Genomic DNA, 13,276 nt, shown 5'->3' with positions numbered 1-13,276 from the left:
TTTTTTTACACTGAAAGTCAGACTACAGTGCAGTAGCTAGACAGCACTAAAAATTATCACAGTGTTTCAGAGACAAGATAAATAGCTACTCAGCCTGGAACAGGAGATTGCAGCAAACACAATATACCAGAGGTTTTTTTCACTCTGTATTAACTACAAAATAGAATAATAATAACTACAGACTATCAACAAATCCCCTAAAAACCTAAGCGTTTGGGGTACTTTGGCAACCTTAAAAGCCACCTTTATGGCACAATGGCATCTGCACTTGAGCAGAGTCCTCCTGAAAGCAGAGACCACAGGGGCATCCTGTCAATCTGAGGCAACCCCAGTTACTGCTACAAAAACTGTAAAATAATGAAGCACTTAATTAAAGCCCTCTACTTACAGAAGATATTTGTCTCAGAATGCTTGGCTCTGTGTCACAGGCTCTTGGTTTGCCTTTTTCTTTCTCTTAATGGCACTGTGTGTCTACTGCCTGAATGATGTTAACTGTGTTCTGGTACTGCGTTGATGGGATCTGTATGAATGTGGGTAATAAAACTCAGGACAGCTTACATCAGTCACTTCTGACCACTGTTTACAGAAGACTGCTGCTAAGACAAATCAATCCATGCCAATGTTGGGGAATAATCTTATCACCATATCTATTATTTTATTTCTACAGTAGAAGCACCAGTGTAATTAATAAAACTGAAAACAACATGCCATGCTAGAAACGGTCATTCACATCACCCATCCTCAGAGACCCTTTCAGTGCTTTATAGAATCATAGAACAAAATCATAGAAACATTCAGGTTGGAAAAGACCCTTAAGATCATTGAGTCCAACCGCAAACCTAACATTGCTAAGTTCACCACTAAACCATGTCCCCAGACACCACATCCACATGTCTTTTAAATACCTCCAGGGATGGTGATTCAACCACCTCCCTGGGCAGCCTGTTCCAATGTCTGACAACCCTTCCAGTGAAGAAATTTTTCCTAATATCCAGTCTAAACCTCCCCTGGTGCAACTTGAGGCCGTTTCCTTTCATCCTATCGCTTGTTACTTGGGAAAAGAGACCGATACCCACCTCTCTACAACCCCCTTTCAGGTAGTTGTAGAGAGCAGTAAGGTCTCCCCTCAGCCTCCTTCACTCCAAGCTAAACAACCCCAATTCCCTCAGCAGCTCCTTACAAGACTTGTTCTCTAACTTCCGCACACGAAGCTTTCCCTGTGCCAGGGCAGAAACTTTACAGAAACACACTAACCAAGGAAGCAATCTGGATTTATTGAAGTGGTAGACACAGGCAGGACAAAGAAAAATACTGAGGAGTGCTAGGCACAGCAACAGCCAGCACTGCCAGGGAACTTGAGATGGAACAGCTTCAGGACCTTACTGGAGACACTGGAGTCTAGGCAGGCTGGAGGGTAGTAGACATGCTACTTTACCTGAAAAATTGTAGGCTGCAGACACAGTTTTTGACAGATTGCTAGTACAGAAATGGACAGCAGAACCATAAAGCTCTTATGGGCATTCTCTGACTTTTCCCAAACAGTAACTGCTACTGTTGAACTTTGCTGGTAGTTGTTCAAAATCAAGGTACTCAGCTATCAGCAACCTCAACCTTTCTTGTGAGTTGCAATTAAATAACCATTCCGGCATTCATATCAAGTGTATGGTTACTGGGTATCACCAGAATCAGGATCCATAAAGCTCAATAATTCCCTTTTGGTATGACATCTGTGGCTGTGTGTTCAGTATCTGGATGGATTTGGTGGGTTATATCTATCTTGAAATGAACATGGCCACTGTGACTTCTGTGTGTTATATTCAAGTACTACATACTCACTTCTGGAAAGGAGGCTATTACCTGTGTTTCTGCAATTTTTAATTACCATAGCTGTGTCAAACCCGTTGTAATTGCCAATGCCCATACAAAGTACATAGATGAGCTATTTGTCTAGGCCCAGACTGTATTGTAGCTTCTTTAACACCACATGGGTTAGTGCCTCGTAGTTAAAAAAAGCAGTGGCACATAGTCACATTGAAGTTCTAATTTGTTAGCTCTGCTTACCCTGGGTTGTACAAACATCCTTCCAATGCTATAGAGCAGTTGTGGAAAAGTTAAGATAAAACGTACATGGAATACATTGGCTAAATGAAAATTAACATTGCTAGTAAAGATCCCACTAGGAAAAAATAAAAATATTTCCACTACTAACATAAGAGATTTTGTGGATGCTGAGAAAAGTCCTAGCTCCAAAAACAGTTAAAATGCAATCCAGTGGTGCATGATTCTATTCACCCTGTTTCAATGTTCATTCAACCTTGCTCAGAAGACCCTCAGGATTTTGCAAAACATAAATAAGGAAAGTGAAGTTATGGCAGTATACTTAAATTCACCATACGTAGGCCATATCTCCATCAGAATGACTGAGGAGTCTGCAATTCCATAAAGAGTTGTGTGTGTACTCATAAGCCCATTATACAATTGCTTTGATGCCATTTGCTGTAAGATTGTTTCTTACTCTTACATTTCTTTGAGCATCAGGATTTCTCCTTTCTGTTTCCGTATTTGTGTATTTGAAGTTGCAGCTTTGCAGTGAATTTTAAATCCTCTGTCCATCCAATATTTTATTGGCAAATCATCAATCTATTTTGTTTGTAATACTGTAGGTGACTCAGTTTCTGCTCTCCAGATCTGATGAAAAAGTGTGCTGATCCTAGCACATGGAGAAGCAACACTGGAGAACCAGTTACAAGCATAACAGAATACTACTTTTTCACCTTCTAAGGACAGTTGTGTTTTGATCTTGTGGTGTTTGGTTTTTTTCATACCAGCTGGTCATTGGAAAGCTTCAAGGAACAAAAGGGAAGGTTTGGATGCAGAGAACAAGTTGACTGACAGAGCTCCAAGCACTACAAACAAAATGGAAGAGACACAGTTTATTTTTCCTTATACCCTTACACATCTATAGTCTGTCCTTCCAGCAGCCCCAGTACATCTTGGACCTGGAACCAGCTGTGCTGCCCAGGAGGCCCAGTGTTGCATACTGGCACCGGGGTATTCTGCCTAATGCCATGTCAGCAGAATCCAACCTGACAGTTCCCATCTCTTTTCTATGCTGGCAAAACTCTCGTGGCAGTCATAGACTGAGTAAGGACTACAGAGTTCAGATTGACTTCATTTTCTCTTGATTTAGATTAAATAAAAGCACCTTCCTGCTCCCAAGCATTTTAAATTACCTTTCCCCCCAAAAAAAGAAACAGTTCAAACACATTTCATCAGCTGATTAGCTGCATGTAATGGAATGCAAACCTCCAACATATATCAGCCTCAGTCCCCTAGTGCTGGTCCAAGGCACAAGGTGATGAACTGGGCATGTCCTCAAAATCAAAATGAAGCTATTTCAGGTAGGACTAAAAAGGCCCTGTAACCCATACATGGAGTATCTCCTATTAATATATAAATAGGTACATCACATTCCAGCATATTTTAGCAGATTACTACTGCATTAGGGTACTAAAATATCAGTGGTAGGGTACTAAAAATACTGGTGCTTTGCAGTAGGCTTGTAACAAAGCCTGTAGCACACTGTATGTCTAAATATGCAGTATTTCAAACAATATTGGAAACGTTACTATGGTAGCTCAAGAGGGGGTGCTCCAGCACTGAATTTTATTCTGCAGTGCAGTAACTTCTTGAAGAAGATGCTGTCCCTACACCAGCTATCCCACTTGTACTTTTTGAAATTCCAGGACAGATTCTGGCTTGAACATTTCTGTTTCTCCACTGTAATTCCCTCAACAAGCCTTAAGGGGCTTGAACCATTCTTGGAGATTTCTCTCTCAAGACATACAATCAGTCTGTGTTCGCAGCAATGAAGGGCAACATTTTCAAAACAAGGTATTGCTACATGAAATCCCAGACTGCAATCTGCAAAGTCTTGGTAAGTGATACACAGATCCATATTAAAAAAGGAAGGTTCCTGTCTGGAAGTATTGTGCTGGAAAGGGTATGTTGTCAACAGTAGCACAGTAATCCAAAAGCAAGAACACCATGAGCTTTCTGGAAACCTGGTTTTACAGGTTATCAGATCACACTGGTAAAGTGTCTCTATAAGCCCAAAATCAGCATCCTGCCTAAGTACCCATCTAACAGCAGGACCTCATTGCAAACCACTTTCATTCCTCTGTCTGACATTGCAACCAACCCACTTCCATGCATGCAGTCCTCTTCAACCAGTAGAGCCGTTAATCCTTCACGATTTACACCTCTGGTCTTCCACTCCATCTCAGAAGTTACCTCAATTCATAGTTCATAGTATACAAGTTCACACCTTCATAATACAAAAAGGAATGGGGAGACTGAATCATACACGGTTCTCACTCCCTGCCCCCAAACCCAAAACGCCTCCTCCATCCAAACGTTGTCACAGCTTCCAATTAGCTAAGCACCAAGCAACAGCAGCAGTTTACATGGTATAAATAATCATATTATCACAGCCAGAGACATTTGATCACTCATGTGATCAGATACAGATGTTCACTCCCCCACCAGCTCACACAGAAGGGAGCAATAATGCAGAAGAATGGACGCTTGCAACGGCAAGTACCAATGGGAGGAAGAGGCTTCCCCCGAAGCCTGAGGTGCCCTTGCAAAACCACTTCACCGCTCTGCAGACTGAAGAGGAAAGACCCGTCACACCAGGAGAGACGCTGGAACTGAGCAAGGCAGCCCAATCTGCTCCCCATATAACAACCAGCGCAACTAAGAAAACGCAAAGTGTGGTAGTAGTAGGCAACTCTTCTGAGAGGTACGGAGGCACCCATTTGACGACCTGACGCACTCTCTAGAGAGATGTGCTGCTTACTGGGGGCTCATATCAGGGATGTCACCGAGAGACTGTACCAAGCCTCATGCTGTCCACTGACCATTATCCGCTGATGCTGTTTCACGTCGGCACCAGTGACACAGCCAGGAGCAGTCTGAGGAGTATCAAGAAGGCTTACAGAGCCCTGGGAACGGCGGTAAGGGACTCTGGAGTGCAGGTAGTTTTTTCATCAATCCTTCTGGTCAAAGGGAAGGGCTTTGAAAGGGCCAGTCAACTCTGGCGAATCAACACATGGTTACAGGACTGGTGCCACAGCCAGGGGTTTGGCTACTTAGACCATGGGACTCACTTTGAGAAACCTGGTCTACTGGGAGCTGATGGGGTCCATCTGTCAGAGAAGGGGAAGACCATCTTTGGTCATAGGCTTGCCAAGATGGTGAAGAGAGCTTTAAACTAAAGTTGCTGGGGGAAGGGAACCTCAATCCATTCCACTCCTACCAGTTTGATGCCAGTGCCAGCAACAGATGCCCAGAGCCTGGAGAAGGATCACAGGTCAGCAGGAGAGCACCTGAACAGCAGCACAAAGGAATTCCAGCCAGTAAGTCAGATTTCTGGGGGGGTGGTGGTGGGGCGGTGGGGTGGGGGGGTGTGGGGTAGGGGGGTGGGGTGGCAATTTAAATGCCTCTATGCAAACGCACTTAGTGTGGGGAATAAACAAGAGGACTTAGAGATGTGCAGGTGCCTGCAGGGTTATGATCTTACTGGCATCATGGAGACGGACACGTGGTGGGATGGTTCCTGTGACTGGAGTGTTGGAATGGAAGGATACAGGCTCTTTAGGAAGGACAGGCAGGGGAGATGAGGAGGGGGTGTCGCCCTGTATTTCAATGAACCGCTGGAGTGCATGGAGCTCTGCCTGCGGATGGATAAGGAACCGACTGAGAGCTTATGGGTCAGGATTAAAGGGATGGCAGGGACAGGTGACATTATAGTGGGGGTCTGCTACAGGCCACCTGACCAAGAAGACCGAGTGGATGAAGCCTTCGACAGATAGGAGCAGCCTCACATTCACAAGCCCTAGTCCTCATGGGGGACTTCAACAACCCCCATATCTGTTGGAGAGACAACACAGCAGGGCATAAGCAGTCTGGGACGTTCTTGGAATGCCTTCTCCAAGTGATAGAGGAGACAATGAAGAGAGGTGCTATGCTGGACCTTGTTTTCACCAAAAAGGAGGGGCTGGTGGGGAATGTGAAGCTCAAGGGCAGCCTTGGCTGCAGTGACCATGAAATGGTGGATTTTAAGATCCTTAGGGCAGTGAGGTGCGTGCACAGCAAGCTCACTATCCTGGACTTCAGGAGAGCAGACTTTGGCCTCTTCAGGGATCTGCTTGGTGGTGTACCATGGGATAAAGCCCTGGAGACAAGAGGGGCCCAAGAAAGCTGGTTAATATTCAAAGATCACCACCTCCAGGCTCAAGAGTGATGCATCCTGACAAAGAAGAAGTCGGGCAAAAACGCCAGGAGGCCTGCATGGATGAACAAGGAGCTCCTGGACAAACTCAATCACAAAAAGGAAGCCTAAAGAGGGTGGAAGCAAGGTCAGGTAGCCTGGGAGGAATACAGAGAAATTGTCTGTGCAGCCACGGATCAGGTTAGGAAAGCTAAAGTCCTGACAGAATTGAATCTGGCCAGGGACATCAAGGGCAACAAGAAAAGTTTCTATAGGTACATTGGTGATAAAAGGAAGACAAGGGAAAATGTGGACCCTCTCTGGAAAGAAACAGGAGACCTGATTACCCAGGATATGGAGAAGGCTGAGGTACTCAAGGACTTTTTTGCCTCAGTCTTCACCGGCAAGTGCTCAAGTCACACTGCCCAACTCACAGCAAGCAAAGGCAGGGACTGGGAGAATGAAGAACCACACGCTGTAGGAGATGAGGTTCAAAACCATCTGAGGAACCTGAAGGTGCAGAAGTCCATGGGACCTAATGAGATGCACCCACAAGTCCTGAGGGAACTGGTGGATGAAGTTGCTAAGACACTACCCATCATATTTGAGAACTTGTGGCAGTCTGGTGAAATTCCCACTGACTGGAAAAGGGGAAACATAACCCCCATTTTTAAAAAGGGAGAAAAGGAAGATGTCGTGGTTTAAGACCAGCTGGCAACTAATCACCACACAGCCGCTCACTCACTCCCCCCAGGTGGGGTGGGGGAGAGAACCAGAAGAGTAAAAGTGAGAAAACTCGTGGGCTGAGATAAAAACAGTTTAATAGGTAGAGCAAAAAACACCGTGCGGAGAAGCAAAGCAAAACAAGGAATTCATTCACCACTTCCCGTCGGCAGACAGGTGTTCAGCTATCTGCAGGAAAGCAGGGCTCTATCACGCGTAGCGGTTGCTCGGGAAGACAAACGCCATTACTCCCAATGTCCCCACCTTCCTTCTTCCTCCCCCAGCTTTATATGCTGAGCATGATGTCATATGGTATGGAATATCCCTTTGGTCAGTTGGGGTCAGCTGTCCCGGCTGTGTTCCCTCCCAACTTCCCGTGCACCCCCAGCCCACTGACTGGTGGGGTGGGGTGAGGAGCAGAAAAGGCCTTGGTGCTGTGTGAGCCCTGCTCAGCAGTAACTAAAACATTCCTGCTTTATCAACATTGTTTCCAGCCCAAATCCAAAACACAGCCCCATACAATCCAAAACAGAGCCCCATACTAGCTGCTATGAAGAAAGTTAACCCCATCCCAGCCAAAACCAGCACAGGAGACCTGCGGAACTACAGGCCAGTCCATCTCACCTCTGTGCCAACAAGGTCATGGAGCAGATCCTTTTGGAAACCATGCTAGGGCACATGGAAAACAAGGAGGTGACTGGTGACAGCCAACATGGCTTCACTAAGGGCAAATCATGCCTGACAAATTTGGTGGCCTTCTATGACGGGCTTACAGCATTGGTGGATAAAGGAAGAGCAACTGGCATCATCTACCTGGACTTCTGCAAAGCATTTGACACTGTCTCACATGACATCCTTGTCTCTAAATTGGAGAGACATGGATTTGACAGATGGACCACTTGGTGAATAAGGAATTGACTGGATGGTTGCACTCAAAGAGTTGTGGTCAACAGCTCACTGTCCAAGCGGAGACCAGTGATGAGTGGCGTTCCTCAGGGGTCAGTACTGGGACCAGTGCTGTTTAACATCTTTGTCAGTGACATGGACAGTGGGATTGAGTGCAACCTTAGCAAGTTTGCCCATGACCAAGCCGTGTGGTGCAGTTGACATGCTGGAGGGAAGGGATGCCATCCAGAGGGACCTTAAGTGGCTTGAGAGGTGGGCCCATGTGAACCTCAGCAAGTTCAACAAGGCCAAATGCAAGGTCCTGCACATGGGTCAGGGCAATCCCAAGCACAAATACAGGCTGTGCAGAGAATGGATTGAGAGCAGCTTTGAGGAGGAAGACTTGGGGGTGTTGGCTCATGAGAAGCTCAACGTGAGCTGGCAGTGTTCGCTTGCAACCCAGAAAGCCAACCGTACCCTGGGCTGCATCAAAAGAAGCGTGACCAGCAGGACGAGGGAGGTGATTCTGCCCCTCTACTCCACTCTGGTGAAACCCCACCTGTTGTACTGCATTCAGCTCCGGGGCCGCCAACATCAGAAGGGTATGGACCTATTGGAGAGTCCAGAGGAGGGCCACAAAGAAGATCAGAGGGCTGGAGCACCTCTCCTATGAAGACAGGCTGAGAGAGTTGGAGTTGTTCAGCGTGGCGAAGAGAAAGCTCTGGAGACACCTTATAGCAGCCTTCCAGTACCTGAAGGGGGCCTACAAGAAATCTGGAGAGGCACATTTTACAAGGGCATGTAGTGATAGGACAAGGGGTAATGGCTTTAAACTGAAAGAGGGTAGATTCAGATTAGATATAAGGAAGAAATTCTTCACTATGAGGGTAGTGAGGCACTGGAACAGGTTGCCCAGAGAAGTTGTGGATGCCCCATCCCTGGCAGTGTTCAAGGCCAGGTTGGATGGGGCTTTGAGCAACCTGGTCTGGTGGAAGGTGTCCCTGCCCGTAGCAGGGGGGGTGGAACTAGATGCTCTTTAAGGTCCCTTCCAACCCAAACCATTCCATGATTCTCATGTTAGGCATTTTACATCTCGTGTGTGTGCCTGTAAGTCAGAAGATGAATCAACAGTAGAACCAGCAGGCTTGGACAGTTACTCACCCCTTTGTGCTCTTCTAAACTTGGGGGAGACAGGGGACAGGAATGGTGTTTGACAGCTTTTATAAAGCTCTTGTGAACTACGACTTGGAAGGCTGATAAAACCTCTAAAATAACTTTTGCCTTTACACTCTTTGTAGATCTCTATTAGTCCCTCTCTATAAAGAGCTTAAAGGCAAAAATTTCTTATCTTACAGGCAGAAGATGACACAGAAGCCACGAAACATGATCACTTCAAAAGGGATATACTATTCTTTCCAATTGCAGTTATGAGCTACTATTGGAATAAAGTTACACATCTGTCAGAATAAAAGTTCTTAAATAAAAGAAGTAGGATTTCTGTTTTATTATCATCTACTGAATTACTACTGTCCTTACAACTATAAATTACCCCAGGTAAAAATGATCAAAGGGAATATGATTTATTAGAATGAATTATCTTATGCAGTACTTGGCTACCATCTTTCATCTAGCTACAAAAGCACAGCAAATGCCCATTTCTAATGCATTCAGTGCAATGCAAGGAGACAGATCTAACACTTTCTTCCATCAAGATTCTGAAGTATACTTTAAACTAATAAATTCAGCATTGCCACACTTTGGTTGAACAAAGCAAGTATTGTAAGTCCTGTTATAAAAGTAGAAGAGTGAAGAACAGAGTATTTCAGTGACTTACTTATCTGAGAAATGGCACTATAAAGGAGTCTCCAGCTCGCCCAGGCTCACACCATAAACATAACATAGAGCTGTCATCTTTCCATCCTCTTTGGAGATTAAGCAACAGAACAAACATATCATGGCTCTACGGATCTTTAACGGATCAAAGAATCTCCTTGCTGATACAAATGAAACTTGGACAGATCAAGTCACACCTTACAATTAACATCATATATACCCAGTTGACATCTTTTGTAGAGGCTGGCCCCTCTTCTCTGCATCCCAATAAACTCTTTAATGCCTGGAGAAGAACTTAACTGAGCACACCAAAACAACCCAAAAAGCAATGCATGTTTGTTCCTGGTTAATATATACCATCTCGTAGCATCTTTCTGTTTATTCTGTAGTTCATTCAGAAATACTGATCATTTTGCTTGAGGCTGATCCATAGCATGGGTTAGTATGACTTCCAGCATGGTTCAGACGAGCTGTCCTTACTAGATACCTAGTCTTGACAAGACCAGGCAGGATGACTGGGATGCAGAAGAGTTGAATACTTGTGAGGAAAACTCCAAGCTAGCAGAAAGACAAATATTTAACAGCTCAGAAGACTTATTTAATAAGTCTTAGTAAAATAAGAGTATCCCCTTAAAATTGAACAAAGCAGAGGAGCATTTGTGAAAAATGTTACCTCACCACAGTAAGACACAAATCCGATGATAGCAGATGATTACACATTTGTTTAATGTTCACATTTCATGTGGACCAACACATTTGCTTTGAACTTCTAAATCCAGCAATCTGAATCAACCCTTTAAAATACTACTTCAATAAAAATTAAAGGTTTTCTTCAGGCTCTATCTTTAAAAAGAAATGTAAGATTTGTAGCAAGAAAAACAGGAGAAGCACAGTCTTCCCCAGCTCTGATACTGAAGCAGCACACTTAACAAAAGACTAGTACTAACACTCCTGTCTGCCTGTTTTCTTAAAACAAGTAGGCAAAACAAGCCATGTACACAAAAAAGTTTGATTCCAAAAAGACTGTCACTTTTTTAGTCAATTTTCAATCACCTCTTCTAAAAATAATTTCTTTTTACTGAGTAATTACTTAAGGAAATTAGGTAGTATATAATAAAAATAGGTAATACATGATTTTGAACCATTGCTAAGACATCTCAGTGTATTTCTCAGATCTCTTTTTCCCTGCTTTCACATTCAGAGGAGCAGCATGGTGAAATGCAGTTACGCAGACCACATATGTGTTGACTAAATTACCTGATCTCAGTAAGAGTTAAACCAGCCACAAGTCTCATTACAGACATGACTGCTCTCAAAAATCGCAAGATTTGGGAGAACTGAGCAAGTCATTCTGTTGAGAAGCACATCTCAAACTTTTGCTCCTTAATCATTGCTGTTTATTTAGATTCTTACACATTATACAAAGCAATAGAGAAGCTTAAGCACTGAAAACAATGAATTTTAATATGAAAATATCTATGACAAGAAATTGACATGTACTGTTAATGCCAGAAGCTCTGCACAAACTCCTCATCCTACTTCAAAAAAAAAAAAAAAAAGGAATTTTGACATACATTTCTATACAGCCATTTATTAACTTACTGTTTAAAAGTGACAAGCTCTCCCTGGCGGAACTATGATAGTTTTCTCTAGAGAAAAAAATCCCCTGCTCAGCCAGGGGATTCAGAAGCCTCTTCGTAACTTAACAGTGAAAAGACATTAAATTACTTAACCCCTCACCACCTTTCCTGTAATATTCTTGCCAGTGTTAGTCCAACAGACTTAGTTACAAAGCACTTGACTCTCTGGGGCAGATGTAGCTTAAAAAAAAAAGAAAAACAGAGAGAAAGAATTGCTTTACAGCCATTTGCTGTATCTCATTAAAATTTAGTGGAAGTGAGTTTATGACACCATTAAAACTTTGGGACATTGTTTATTTACAAAAATAACAACATAATGGCATTTGACATTTCTTTACTTGTACTATTCCATAGTTGCTTCATTAATGCAAAAATATACTCTACCAACATGAAACAAGTTTGGTTGTATGTTTATTAAACTTAGAAGACTTACTTTATTACCAGAAATACCAAACTTAAGAGAAGGGAAATAATATTTTTGCTGCTGTAGTGTTTAGGCTCCCCAGGTATATCTGAACCCAGACTGTGAGAGGTGCTGTGTATAACAAAGTAATCATAGCTCCTATAAATAGCAGGAAATCTAGGGAAAAATATCAGAATCTACTGACAGATGACATGAACTGTGCATATCAAATTATTCTCTTGATGTTTCCAGCGCGGATCACTCATTCCTTTGATTAAATTACTATGAAAATTATGTATTTATGAACTAGCAATTTCTAAGTGGCCCATGATGTACTCGTCAGTGCAGCAGCAGTTCTAAATCTGTGCACTAAGGAAGGTTTTACCGAATAGAGCAACAACTTCTTTTTCTAAGAAAACTACTTAACTGGCAGCCTCATTAATGACATCAAGAACTGAGTGAAATGAAGATTAAATGATTCTTTTACCATTGCTGAGAAGTCTTTCAGGTCAAAAAAGACACATGTAACCTTTTCAATGGGAGAAGAACAATTTCATTAACAACATTAGTATGGAACGTATTTTGTACACCAAAAATCTCTAGTCTTGTGTAAAATTTGGCACTAGATTAATGGAAAAAATGTAACGAATTAAAAAAAGTGTAAGCTGCAATTTTCCAGAAGAAAATATATAAACAACGAAAAACTCATTTTTGTTCTCCTGTGTTAAGCTCAACAATCATAGAACTGTCATGACAACTTTTTAAAAAAACACTGTGAAAACTGAAGTTTATAGATAGCTTCTCAACTGTAGTATTTACTTAAACAATACAGAATTGAAGTGTTACAGCTGTCTCCTCAAACCAGGGGGAAAGTAGCTGCCTCCATATATTGTCAGACAAGTTTATTAAGCTGTTTTATATTGAAGAGAATACAGAAGCAACCCCCATACTAACACGCTCAGACCCTGCAATAGGACTGACCTACAAATGGAGCATTCTTGAATTTGAAATAAACACTGCATGCAAAGACATTTTTTAAAAGTTTAAAGTCAAACACAATTGAAAATGAATTTCTCTTACGTAAGAAAAAAATCCCTTTTCTATAGTGCTTTTAGTTTTCAGTATTATTTTAATTACACTTTTCAACATATAAAAATAAACCTAAGGTACAGGCTGGAAACTTTTTTTCTGTTTACATATTAGCAAACAAAATTAAGTTTTAGATTCTCTTTAGGTAATAACACTTAACGATATCTACAATTTTCAACTGTGCACACTCCAATCTCTGGTGAGAAAACTACATGTCTCTGAACTAAGCGCCATTTAGCCATTTACAGATCTCAGCATTTGTGTCACTAAGTCCAATTCTCACTTTTAAAATTATGGTTAACACCAAAGGCAATAATCGATTGCTATAAAACTGAAAGTACCACCAAGTGGCAGGCGGGACCCACAATACGCCCCAGTTTGCAAGTCATCGTTCAGAATTCACATCTTTAAGATTATTTGTTTTACTAT

This window comes from Gavia stellata, chromosome Z (assembly GCF_030936135.1).
Source record: "Gavia stellata isolate bGavSte3 chromosome Z, bGavSte3.hap2, whole genome shotgun sequence".
In the NCBI taxonomy this organism is placed as follows: Eukaryota; Metazoa; Chordata; class Aves; order Gaviiformes; family Gaviidae; genus Gavia; species Gavia stellata.
Note: the sequence above shows the minus strand (reverse complement) of the source record.